A 14049-nucleotide genomic window follows, 5' to 3' on the forward strand; every position below is an offset into this window, starting at 1 on the left:
CCTTGTCTTACACAGTCTTTCCCCACCACAACACATTGTTGCACTGGTGGATTTAACCAGTTTAACCTGCTGCTCCTGGGTTATCCTTCCCCACAGGGACTCACCACAGCTGTACCTGTACCTGGATCTGCCCGAGTTTCCCCTTTATTCACCTGACATATTGCTTGGCCCCTTTTACTTCTCTGTGCCTCCACACAAGCTCAGAGCAGCTAGCAACAGCCATGTCTCTCTCCCATCCCTGGGGAATACACACTGCTGGCTGTTTTCTTTGTAAGAGGATCTTTTGGATTGTCAACCAATCAGCATCAGCTCCCATGATAAGCCGTCGTGCTGTTGGGAGTCTCCCCCTCCTCCATCCTGACAGCATCTGACATCACTGAGTGGAGCAGTGGCAGTATGAGCCCGGTAAGTACTTGAGGTAAGTACTCCTTCATTTTCTTTTAACCCTTGGAACAGGGGCCGCAGGCTCTCCCCTGTTACACTGAGCTTAGGAAGAACTTTGGCAAAATTTTGGCAAGTTTAGTCTGAACAAATTATGAAGAATAGAAATAAACCTTTCTCCACATTAGATGATAATCTGAAAATTCAGATTCCTGCATTTAGGCTTGAGAAGAATAGTGGAGTGACAAGTCTGATCTGAAGGACTTTGACACTACCGCTGTGATGATCACTTCTGACATGAAGGCTGATAATAATCAACATTGGGTAGAGTGGGCTACACTTTTAATGGACACAGTCTAATATCACACAAGTTAACAAGTTTTCCAAAACAGAACACAGCTGTAGAAGATAGTTTCCTGCAGATTAATTACTTCCTACAGTGTTCAGTAAAGACTTGGAAATTGAGCAATAAGAATACAAGAGCTCTCCCTCCTGAAACAACAAGACCCCACAGTTGTTTTAGTAATTTTGGTTCTGCTTTCAGGACTCTAAAAGGGATAAAACAAACAGGGAAGTGTGACTGAACTCCAAGCTACACAGTAGAGCTACCAAGTCTCCTTATAGCAAATCTTTATCAAACAGTATGGTAACCACGCTTCATTATATTAAACCCCACATTAGACTGTATAGTGATCATGCCTCACAGTAGCATGCTCCATATTAGACCACACTATAGCCAGGCCTTCCAATAGCAGACTTCATTATCAGCAGCTAGACCTCAGAATAACAGACTCCAGGTGCAATCACTCAGTGCTCAGACCTCACCATGTAAATCTAATGCTGGGGGGCATCCTGGAACCCATACTGGATGTGTTCTTGCACATAATACTCAGTTGTTGGAAACTGATAATGGATCCTCTATGTTCCACCAAGCCCACCTCACCAGCAGGCCCCACAATACATTGTTCTTTCATAGGTTCATAGATAGATTCATAGATTGTAAGGCCAAAAGGTACCTCATAAGATCATCGAGTCCAGCCCTCTGCACCAAGCAGGAAAGATAACTCGGGGTCAGGTGATCCCAGCAAGGTGACAGTCTAGTCTGGTCTTGAAGAGTTCCAGAGTAGGTGATTGCGCCACCCAGGGAGGGAGCTTATTCCACAGTCTTGACACCCTGGCAGTGAAGAAGTGTAAAGAGGTGAGGGGAACCCTCCTCCCCAGGTGGGGATTCTCTCTTCCCAGCACCGTGGCAGGCAAGAACTCTACCTCTGAGCTATCAATGCCTATCATCCCACTTCTGCTTTCTTGCTGGAGCCTTCTGCTCCTCCCAGACTTCTGCTAGTTCCCTTCCTCATCTTAGGACCATTCCCCACTTCAAATCCCGAGTACTCATCTTGTGGAGGTGGCAAGCACACCTTCCCCACACAATGTGGCTGAGAAGCTCAGAAGAATGCTGCTATTGCTAACGAATCTCCAGGTCCCTACCCTGAAGAGCAAGGGCTGGCCTCATTCAATTGCTATATCTGTCAAGTGAGCTTGACAGATCCTTGTGCTTGTTCCAGTTCCATTACCATAGAGCTTTCAGACCCATTGTTTAGAATTTAGACTTGGCATTACAAGCACCATAATAAACTGTTAGTGGAGGAGGGGAGGCTGTTATGATGGAGATAAAATTATCCTTTGAGTACATGAAACTATTCCATTGCACCATGTAGATATATGAAAGCAAACTGCTACTCAGAGGACTGTGTAGCAATGGAAGAGACAGACCAGGATGATTTCACCCGATTTGTGGTTGACCAAGGACTGAAAAATAAACGACATCATTATCAGTAAATTGAAAGCAGATCAGGGCCTGAGCAAAGGCTTAGAGTAGTAATGGGAGCCTAATGCTTCTCACTGAGGATGCAGGGGAGTTCAGAGTGGAGACAGTGGGTTTGTCATGATGATAGATGCAATCCCTGGATTCATATGCTGTGGAATTAAGCTGCTCACCAAGTGCAACATTCCTATCTGCATTCCCCACAATACGTCAACCTATAATCTCTCTGCTAGCAAAGCAAGTGACCAGCAGCCAGCTGAGGAGTCCAAGCAGGCCATCTAATGGAAAGCCCTCAGGACCTGCATCAGGTCCTCTTATAGCATCTCTGAAAAAGAGAGGGGTGTTACAGACCTTCAGTTTCAGATGGAGAGAGTTACAATCCTTGCATTTTGGGGGCAGATGTTGGCTAGAGTTCTTTAAAGATACGGGCTACAGTCATATGGGCTGAAGATATTGGCTATCACTTCAAAGATATGGGTTCCAATCAGTGCTGATTTACAATGCAAGTCTGCTAGAGATTAGAGAGAACAACTTGTTGAAAGCCACAAGCATTTCAATCACCATCTCCAACTCTTAGGTTTGGATGGTTGTTAATCAGCAGAACCCCTTGTTGAGGGTATTGTGGAACCATTTTTCCCACAGGAGCCCATAGGTCTACTGCTTTGCTGGGACTCAACCTATTTCCCACTGCTTCCCAATGGCATGGTCTTTCTGCAAGCAGCCAGCTATAAATAATGAGGGAGTAAGGATATATCTTGGGAGTATGGAGATAAAATAATTAAAACTGGGCCTCTGCTTTGGGATGGCTGTAGATGAAATGTAACATTTCTGAACCTCCACTAAGACCTTCACGGGCACTGCATAGCTTAAATCCCCACTGTCTGGGGCTGAATCAAATCACATCCCTCCGTAAAGCCCTGGCCCAAACCATAGTACAGCATGTTTCTATTCACAGCCAACATTCACCACCCTGCCAAGTCAGCTATTTCCCTGCAAGTCTCACATGTTGTGGTCCTGATGTAAAGCAGAAGTTATAGATTAAAGTTCCTGCAACCCAAATCCCTCTGTTAAAATAATGTTAGGGTCTGTTTCAAAAACCAGAGCCTGACAAAAGCCAGCCTCTCTGGAGCTGTTATGGGCTGCCGTGTCAGTGGCACAAGCCCACACATGCATTGAGAACTCACTCTCAGTGGCACTGGGCTGTGAGAGATATAAAAGGGATTCTTCACTGGGGCCTCAGGACACAGAGACTCTGTGATTCTCCTAGGCCTCCTAACCTGGCTAATATACCTTTGCTGCCTTCCCTTAGCCATCAACACTGGCCTCTTCTATCCATGGCAGCATGTGGAATGCTGCTGTGGATGGAAGTCCCGTCACCTAGGTAGAATGCATGTGTTTAGGCAGATTTGGAATATGATCAAGGTTAACACATGCCAGAAGGGGGTAGTTAAGAGTTGTAAATGTCATTGATCTATGTGGAGTCAACTAATCATTGCTGCCTTAGTGTCACCCCTGACTCTATGAGGAAGCAGGACATCTTCCTTAGGACCTTGTTAGACCTTATGGTGTAAGCCAAACAAATGTTAATTGGTTTAGTGGCATTCAGCTTAATGGAGCAGTCACATGGTAAGGCAAAAAACCTCCTCTGACTGTCCTTCACCTGCACAGCTGTGACTTGTCACTAGAGGCTTGATGAGCAGGAGCAGGACTAGTAGGACCCACAGGGCCCACCATCATGTCAGCTGCAGCTTCCTTGGGGCTCCCTGGTCTCACTGAAACTGACATGGTTTCAGATCTCTGGCCTCACTGAAACTCACTGACATGGTTTCAGCCCTGCTCTCAGCACCTGCTGGGTGCTGCAGGTAGGGGTGTCAGGGCTGAAGCTTGTTGCACATTCTATGTGCATGGGCAGTTGGGATCCAAGCTGCAACCCCTTGCAGCTGCGCAAAGAATGGCCACAGTAAAAGTCCTGGCTTGCCTTTAAAGGAAGCACTTTAAGGCCCAGAACCATGTCTCTCTGTGGCCTTCTTCACTATACTCCAGCCATGCTTGTTTCAGTCCCACACCTTATGGATCTTAGTAACATTGCAATTTACTGTTCTCAGGGCAGGGCTCTTTTGTGATATCATTTATTAGATCAGTTTTATAGCTGGGAGAGCTGCTGGGCATCAACTACCCTTCCTCTAGTCACCTTGTCTAGTAGCTTTTCTAATTATACAGCTGATCCAGTAAAAGATGTCACAGAAGATGCTTGCTGGAGGCTTAAAATTTGGCTTCATTCAACAATGGGTGAAAAGTGGCTCAATGGACTGGCCATGCTGAACATTAACTCAGATGTGGAAATAACTGTCTGTGAAATGAATGTTGGATGCACTATTAAGATGCTCAAAAAGACTAGATTTTGTTTTATTAATCTGATTAAGAGATGTACATTTAATTTAATGACTTGATTATTATTTGCCTAGTTAGTTGTGTTTTATGCTTAACATAGCAAATCAATGCACTTTCCTATAAAGTTATATTTGTTTTTGCTTCTATCTTAAACTGAATAATATAGCTATAAGCCCCTAGCATATTGGTAAAGTTCTTTTTTAACTAGAGAAAAATAAATTGTTACAAACAATGATGTGCCACACCATTTACCCCTCCTTTTACAAGTCCTAGATCGACCTATGTTTGCTGATAAGAAAGGATGAGGGAATTAGCGAGTTGGGGCCTGGCAGAGGGGTGGAGGCATCAGCTTTGGGGGTGCCTCAACCGAAACTCATTTTTTTTCTCTCTGGCCTGTAACAGATAAGTGCTTAAATACCCCATCCCATTGTGGGAGTCACTCATATTGAGGCTAGATTTGGTGAGTTAGGGTATGTCTGTGTGGCATTTGGGGCTGTGACAGCAGCTGGTATAAGTAGACCTGAGCTTGCTTTGGTTTAGCAAGAAGTAAATAGGCAACATCTTAGGGCACATCCAGACAACCACACATGTATGGTTTGCAGTGCCACAAACCTGTCTGTGGTGCCGCAAACCACATGTACCATACATGCAGGAGTTCACCATGCTGCTAATTTGCAGCGCAGCAGGGTTTTTGACGCTGGGAGATCCCGGTGTCAAAAAAAACATCAAAAAAACGCGGTGTGGTGTATATGGCTGCAGCATGCACCACCTAAAACCAGAACCTGGCTAACCAGAGCCATGCTCCAGCTGCTGACCAAGCTCCATGCACCCAGACTGCCACTGCTGGAGCCCCAGGAGGCCCCCCAAGACCCCAGGTAAAGCTGTTGGGTCCAGACCAGATGCTGGTCCCAGCCTTTCATACCCCAGCCTGGCAACCTTCCATGCACCAGAACACATGTGAAGGGGCATTCCCTGAGGACAACTAGCAGTGGTACAAATATGTGCTACTGCTACTTGTCCCCAGGGGATGCACATTCCTACTCATGGGGATGTGCCCTTATTGGCCTATTTAAGTAGTGAGGCTTCATTAGGACTCCCACCTAGAGGAAAAGAGCTAAAGCCTGGAAGGTGGAAACCACAACAAAGGTTCAAGGCTTGCAGGGCTGACTAGAGTTGGAGCCAAGGACCCCCCCCCCCTCCTCCTCCCCCCCACAAAACTGATTGACATCTGCAAGACATGGGCGTGACTATGGGGGGACTGGAGGTCATGACTATTGCCCCTATGGTATAACTGAGGTTGTCTTAAAGGGGAAGCCAACCCTATAGAGTTTAGGAAAGAGAAGCCTGGAGGACTGCACACCAAGGAAAGGCACGTAGGAAGAGGATATCCCAGCCTCTGGAGGCAGCCTCCCCAGTTAAAAGACCTAAAGATCAAGTCATGGTAGGCAAAAGATAGGAGGTAAAAGCCAGGGAGTGTGTGGAGGCAGGTCTGACCACCAGAGGGCCTAGACACCAGACGGATTGCCTGAGGCTGTCACAGGTTGGAAGATCACCAGGTTGGAAGGGACCTCCAGAGGTCATCTAGTCCAACCCCCTGCCTGAGGCAGGATCATTCCTACCCAAACCATCCTACACAATCTATAATCTAAACTCTTCATAAAACTACTGTCAATCCCAACACAGTTCAAGACATAACACCCAAACCTGGCACAGGTAAAGCACCAATGTCCTGCTTCTAGAAAAGATTGTTAATATATGTTGAAGAGATCCCAGACAGAGAGCCATTCCCCCTGCTACAGAGGAAGGCAAAAAACCCCACAGTCCATACCAATCTGACCATGGGGTAAAATTCCTTTCAGATCCCAAATATCATGATTGGTCTGACCCTGAGTGAAGGGGCAAAGCCAGGGGTGGGCAAAACTTGGCCTGCAGGCTGGATCTGGTCTGCCAGGCAATTCCATCCAGCCCGCAGAGCCCCTCTGTAAGCACCCTGTAAGCCCTGGCCCTTGCTGCCCCTCTGCAAGCTGGCATCTTCATGCAGGAGGTGCAGCTCTGGTTGCTAAACAACCGCCCGACCAACCAACATAACCTGGCCTGTCCCACTTCCAGCCCCAAACCTGGGGATACTGGAGACAAGAAGCTTCTGCCTGGTCACCCTGAGGCCGTTTCCAGTCCTCCCTGCCTGCGAGCATGGAAATGCAGGTACAGGTCTCACCAGGTTGGGCCAGGGACTTCCCCTGGGGGAGAGAGGGTGGGAATAAGGAGAGCTATGCACTAGGAGGCCAAGCTGGCCTGGCCCCACATGCTGCAGGAGCACAGGAGCTGCACACTGTGGGGCCAGGTGGGGCTGGCTTCACATGCAGCCATCACGGGTGGCCAGGGACTGGGGTTGGAGTGTGGGGAGCTACGTGCTATGGGGCCAACAGGGCTGGCCCCACTCGCTTCTGCCACATGCAGCTTCAGAGACTCATACACTCCACGGATTCTGCGGACCTCCCCCCCATACACACACACACATACACACATCCTCCCAAACATCCCACCCCCCACCATACCTCCAACATACACCCACAACTTCCCACAGCCCCCACACACACTCCCACCCCCACCATGCCCCTACAGCCACCACACACACTCCCACACCCCCCACCATATCCACACACACCCACACCCTCCCACACACCCCATCCCCCACCATACCCCCAACACGCACCCACAATCTCCTAAATATTTTTTAAAATAAAATTAAAATAAGTTATAGTAGGTGTTTGATATTTTTAGTATATGATCTTTTTTTTCAGGTTTTAAGGTGGCAACCCCTCCCCCCCCTCCAAAAAAAGTACTGCTGGGGCAAGGGGAAGGACTTCCAGTGGCAAAGGTCAGGGGTTGGGGTGGGACTTCAGGCCCCAAGGTGGTGGCCAAGGGACAGGCACCTGTCAAGGGGTGGGGCTACCCTTGTGACCCTTGACAGCTCACTAAAATTCATTAAGCAGTCCTTCAGACAAAATAATTTCCCACCCCTGGGCAAGACTGTCTAGCCAAGAACCTCTGGCCTTGGTCCCAGCAGAAGCATTAGAACACCCCAGTCAAAATCCACAGCCTTGGCTGTGGTTAACACCCCATACTTCTGAGGGAGGCTTAAAAACACCCTGACATATGTATCAGGTAGGGAGGGAAGGGGTAAACAGAAAGACCATAAGCATGGGAAATACCCATTGTAGAACTTAGGCATAGCCACATGTAGATCACCCTTAACCAGTGGCTGTCCAATCTCTCCTTGAATACCTCCAGTGATGGAGAATCCACAGCTTCCCTAGGCAGTCTACTCCACTGCCTCATAGTTCTAACACTGAAGATTTTGCCTGATATCCAAACTAAACCTACTTTGCTGAAACTTCAAGCCGTTGGTCTGCATCCTGCTCTCTGCAGCATGAAAGAAAAGGTGCTTTCCCTCTGCTCTATAGCAGCCCTTTAAGTATTTGAAGACTGCTATCATGTCCCCTCCTAAGTATCTTTTCTGCAAGCTGAACATGCCTAGCTCCTTCAGCCTTTCCTTGTAAGACTTGCCCTTCCCAGCCCTTTATCATTTTTGTTGCCTACCTCTGGACCCTCTCTAACTTCTCCACATCCTTTTTAAAATGTGAAGCCCAGAACTGCACACAAGACTCTAGATGAGGCCTAACCACTGTTGAGTAGAGAGGTACTAAAACCTCACGAATCTTGCACCTTATGGTTCTATTGATGCATCCCAAAGCTGCTTTTGCCTTTTGTGTGGCTGCATCACCCTGCAGACTCCTACTGAGTCTGGGATATACCTAGACTCCCAGTAACTTCTTCATAGTGCTGCCATCCAGCCAAGTATCACCCATTTTGTATTTGTATTTTTGATTATTCTTCCAGAGGTGTAGCACTTCACATTAGTGCCATGATCTGCAATATCTGCCATAATATATGTCAGTTTCCATGATGCATTTGACCTTAAAGAGTCATTGGGTAAAATATATAAACAGCTTGAGGAACAGGGGTCAAAACCCTGGACCTCTCCCTGGGCCATAGAGGTAGTCTCAGTCTTATTTCCTCTCCTTTTAGCTTCATGACTCTCCCTTGGCTCTCCAGTGAGCCAGCTGTGCATATTCCATAGGTTGGTGGTTAGGACATGTTGCTTGGGACATGGAAAAGCAGTGCTCAGACCACTGAAACCTTGGAGGAGGGCTCAGAATCCAGGTCTCACGTTTTCAGTAGGTGCTCTAAAGGCTACACTGTTTATGTCAGAGGCGAAGCTTCATATCTAAGTCTAATAGGTAGCCAGAATTCTCATAGGTAATTCCACAGACATGCTGGTAAACTGGAAACTCTCAAATTGAAGAGCAGGTGCTGTGATTTCAGTTTTGATAGTGCTAGGCAAATCCCCTGAGCTATTTCCCATCCACTTGAAATATTTCAGCAGAGTTAGATCTTGAATGTTTTCAAGTCACATTCACTTAGGTAAGGTTCTGAGAAAAAGCAGCGAAGTCCATGGAGAAAATCTACTGAAAATGGATCAGAGAATGAAAAGCAAATCCAGAGAGATTGTGATAAAGAGGGGAAGAAAAGTTTAAATAAAGAATAAAGGGGATACAGTGTATATACCATCTACACTCATGCACTCCCCCAGCCACAGTTCTGGTGGGATTTTCTACTCCTAATTCAGAGCAGAGCTTCAGCTAGAGTTCATCATTTTGCTTTATTTTATTGCTAAACTGAATTGCCCTAGAAAGGGAGGGTTGAATTTACAAGGAAAAGGTTTCACTAACTCAAGCTGGTTTTGCAAACACATAAAACAGCTTGCAAGGTTCATAAAACCTCAAAAACCAGAAAATCCTCCCAACCTCTAATTTCTTCCTTACTTCAGCTCCAATCTCTTTCTGGTCATTGTGGTAGGGTAAAAATATTATGAATGCCCTACCCTTAATGGATTGTAACTTTAATGCTTAAAGCTTACTTTGTTACCTTCATGCTCTTTTTAACAACTCCTGCTCTCTGCACTGGATCAGAGCCGGCATGAGATCAGAATCCCATGTACAATGAGCTTGACCTTACCTTGTAGCCCAGTGTTAATCTTTGATCATGAATAAATGCTGGTGGTGTTGCATGACTTTGTTCTGATACCAAGTAATTGATTCTATGACAGTGTTACAGCTCCCTCATGGCTCATCTTTTATTTTTCTTTGTTACTTTGCCAAGTGAAAGAAATTTCTGCTTAGTTCCTAGGCAAGGAATTTGCTTTCTCCCTCCTAACATGCTCAGCTCAAAGTCCTGAGCAAATGCAGTTGTGATGGTGCTGGCTAGAACTCAAACTGAATAGTAGAGCTTAGGAAGTTTCTCCTACCTGAGCACTGCTTTGAGGGCCACATTTTTCCATTTCCATTGGGACCCACAGAATGCCCTGAGTACAGTAGAGGAGGATGAAGCTGACAGAGAGGATCTGTGTGCAGTGTACAGACTCCAACAGTACACTGCAAGGAAAATTATCAACAGTGGATCTGGTGAGCAAACCAAACTTTGAAACAGATTTTTGCAGTCATGGTGATAAGAGTATTAAAAACTTCAAAGCAGCTCCCTTGCCACTTTGCAGACTATAGAGAAATGGGAATATTAATCCTCTCTTGACACTGACTTTTATGCCCAGGCTGGAGGTAAGCCTGGGAACATGGGTTTAACAAGAAAACTATCAATTGCTCAAAATCTTTTAAAATTCTTTATACAGGTCTCACTGGTTATGACATCTAAAACAATCCCAGAGTGGCTCCCTGGCTTTCAGTCACTGCTCAGCCTCCATGCAATGGTCCCAGCACTATGCATTGTAGCCTGTCACTACAAGTAGTAATGTGGTAGGGAACAGACAGGGTCAAAGGCTTGTGAATCAGGATGAAGTCCCAGTGCGTGTGTGAGCATGCATGCATGCTTCTGCGCGTGCACACACACACACACACACACACACACACACACAGGTGGTTTGCTTTTTTTTCCTTCACTTTCCACAGCCTAGGTGACCTCCAGGAAGCATGGATGTCATAAAAGGAGACTGGATCACTAGTTGTTACTTATACAGGATGCGCCAAGTTCATATTCCTCCCAGGTGGTCAAGACTATTTCGTCTGCACCAAGTGTAAGCTGGTGTCCATCTTGGAGGAGAAGACTGAAAGGCTGGAAGCACAGGTATCCATGCTTTATGCTCTCAGGAAAAATGAAGACTTTTTGGATAGGGTTCATGAGAAACTGGCATTGGAGAAGCAAAAGGGAAAAGAAGAGAAATGGCAACCAGTGGTGAATTAAGATTTATGGGGGCCCTGGACAAACAGATAATTGGAGGCCCACCACCAGGTAAGGGCAGGTTCCCTCTGCGCCCACCAGGGGGCTGTGGCTGGGTCCTCCTCAGCACAGTCAGGGCAAGACAGGGGGTGCAAGCACCACTGAGGTGAAGGTGGCTCTGGCCCCAACCCAACCCCTGTCCAGTCCCCCAGTGCCGTGGGACAAGCCAAGGCTAGACCGGGGCTAAGGCTGGGGCTGGGGCTAGGGCTTACCTGGGAGTGGGGCACGGGCTTCACACTACCCTCAGCTGCCCACCCACCCCTCTTCCAGCCCCAGTGGGATGGGGCTGTCCCATCCCATCCTGTCTCAACAGCATTGGTGCTGGCAACTGCCCACAGATGATGGGGAGCAGAAGCGGGGCCACCGATGGGGACTCCTGGTAGCAGATGGCCCCAGGAAGCTGCCACCACCTGCATGGTGCACCACCCAACCCTAGGCCCTGGCCCTGGCCTGGTCAGAGGGGAGGAGGCATGCACTGCCCATCCTAGATGCCCGCAACCAGGATGCCCACCTGGGCCGTGCTGCCCCCAGTGCCTCAGCAGGGCCCTGATTGAAAGGGTCCCTTGGGCCTGGGCCCCACAGGCCCATGCATTAATCCAACCCTGGTAGCAACAACTGAATACTAGACAAAGGCGGGTCCCCAGAATTCAAGAGTAACTGATTGAAATCAACAACTGTTTTCAAGCACTTTGCAGTGGAACAGCTGGAGGAAAAGCAGAGCTGAGGTCGTCAGCAGATGGGATCCAGAGGACCCATCAGTTTAGACAGCAGAAACTGCATGGACCCAGGAATGGGGGCTCTAAGATCACAACAAAAAGAAGGAAGAGGAAAGTGATGGTGATCAATTACTCCCTTCTGCAGGCAACAGAAGCTCCAATTTGTCATTCAGCTCTGGGGATGCAGGAGGCGTTCTGTCTGGTTGCAACCTGTATTCAGGATGTCACAGAAGGTTTTCCAGATTTCATCCATCCTTCAGGCGATTACCTTTTCCTACTTCTCTAGGCACCAGTGGTACAGACAGGAACAACACTAAGCAGATTAGAGGAGACCATAAGGCTCTTGGCAAGAGGATTAAGAATCTTGGGGCACAAGTGGAGTTCTCATCAATTCTTCCAGTGGAAAATAAGTACTCAGGCAAGGACTACCCTACCATGGAAATAAATGCATGGTAAGATGGCAGCACTGATGTGAAGGCTTTGGTTTCTTTGTCAATGAGCACATATTTTGGGGAGGTGGACTGCTAGCAAGAGACAGAATCCATCTGACCAGAATGGGAAACAGCATTTTTGAGTGTCATCTGGAGAATCCACTAAGGGGGGCTTTAAACTTGATTCCAATGGGGATGGTGAACATAATCCTCCAGCAACAGAGCAAACACTTCAGAGAGGAGAGGGATAGGAAGAAGTAGCTTGACTGGGAAAGAGCCAGAGAGCAGCAACAAGTGATGCAAAAGGAAAATGAGTAGGTCAGAATCATAGAATCAAAGAAAATTAGGGTTGGACAGGACCTCATGAGGTCATCTAGTACAATCCCTTGCTCGAAGCAGGACCATCCCCAACTAGATCATTCCAGCCAGGGATTTGTCGAGCAGGGCCTTAAAAACCTCCAAGGATGGAGATTCCACCACCTCACTTTGTAACCTGTTCCATTGTTTTACTACCATCCTAGTGAGACAATTCTTCCTAATATCTAACCTCAACTTCCCTTGCTGCAACTTGAGACTGTTGCTCCTTGGTCTGTCACTTGGCACCACTGAGAACAACCTAGCTCTGTCCTCTTTCAAAACTCCCTTCAGGTATTTGAATGGTACTATTAAATCCCCTCTCAGTCTTCTCTTCCCCAAACTAGATAAGCTGAGTCCCCTCAGCCTCTCCTCATAAGTCATGTGCCCCAACCCCTTCACCATTTTTGTTACTCCCTGCTGGACTCTCCAATTTTGCCAGCTGTGCTAATCCACAGTATAATTAGTCCAACAGACATTAAATGTCTTGTATAGTTGTGCCCAGTGCCTCTTTACTCAGAACTTGGTTAGGCCTTGTTAAGAGTAGTGTGTGCAGTTTTGGGCTCTACATTTTAACAAGTACATGGAGAAGTTTAGAGAGGGTCCAGGTGCAGGTGATGATAAAGGATTTGGAAGGCAAGCCACACAAGGAGAGACTGAAGGAAAGAGGCATATTCAATTTATGGAAAACGGCACTGAAAAGCAGACAAAGGGCTACCATAAAGACGTGGGAAAACACCTTTTCTCTGTTGCTGCAGAGAGCAGGACACAGACCAGTAGCTAGAATTTGCAGGAAAGTATTTAGATTGGGAGGGTATCAGGAAAACTTCTTCATTGTTAAAGCAGTGAGGCAGTTAAATAGACTGCTTAAGGACGCTGTGGAATCTCCATCATTGGAGGTGTTTAAGAAGAGACTGGATAAGCACCGGTCAGGGATAATATAGAAGTAACTCTGCCCCTGCCCTACTACAAGTATTTCCCATGTTTTTTGGCATTGTTAGTTGCCACGTGGGACCCAGAAGGACTTTTCCCCTCTTCCTCTTGGTGCACATGTAAAAGCGGGTGGCAGGGAGGGGGGGAGATTTGCCTTCCTCAGAACCCTGCGTATTGGCTGCAGCTAAGGCTGGGGATTTTGACTAGAGTATGCCAATGGTTGTACTGGAACTTAAACCTCAAGATTCCTGGATAGAGGGTCTTGTTCTTCCACTCACAGTCAGACCAATAACCACATTTGGGGTTAGGAAGGCATTTTACTCTGTGATCTTATTGGTACAGACTGAGGGTTTTGCCTTCCTCTGGAGGGGGCACGTGGCCTTCTTCCTTCAATATCTTGTATATATTTTAAAAAGCCTTGTAGCAACAAGACACTGGATGCCATTGTCCTCTGATTTACCTGTGCAGATTAGGGTGCTGTGGCTGGTGGCTGTTTGACAGGTTGACTGTGTAGTTTTAGTAACTGGGAAGATAAGGATTCATATGGGTTGGTTTGGATAGGGGTGAACCTGCCTCAGGCAAGGAGGGACTAGTAGGGCTGTGCAAAACAGCACCATTTTGTTTCGACTTCCATTGTGACATTTTGAAGGGACAGTGTTTCATTTAACTG

General features: G+C 47.1%; 1 long non-coding RNA gene across 1 annotated transcript in view; it reads left to right on the forward strand.

Annotated features, from left to right (window-relative positions):
* The first annotated feature begins 361 nt into the window (after window positions 1-361).
* LOC109286143 (uncharacterized) overlaps window positions 362-14049 on the forward strand; it is a 37804-nt gene continuing 24116 nt past the window's right edge. The window contains exon 1 of the long non-coding RNA XR_009462990.1: window positions 362-418. This is a non-coding gene — a long non-coding RNA (uncharacterized LOC109286143). The remainder of the gene's footprint in view (window positions 419-14049) is intronic.

The sequence above is a fragment of the Alligator mississippiensis genome, chromosome 6, assembly GCF_030867095.1.
Source record: "Alligator mississippiensis isolate rAllMis1 chromosome 6, rAllMis1, whole genome shotgun sequence".
Classification (NCBI taxonomy): domain Eukaryota; kingdom Metazoa; phylum Chordata; order Crocodylia; family Alligatoridae; genus Alligator; species Alligator mississippiensis.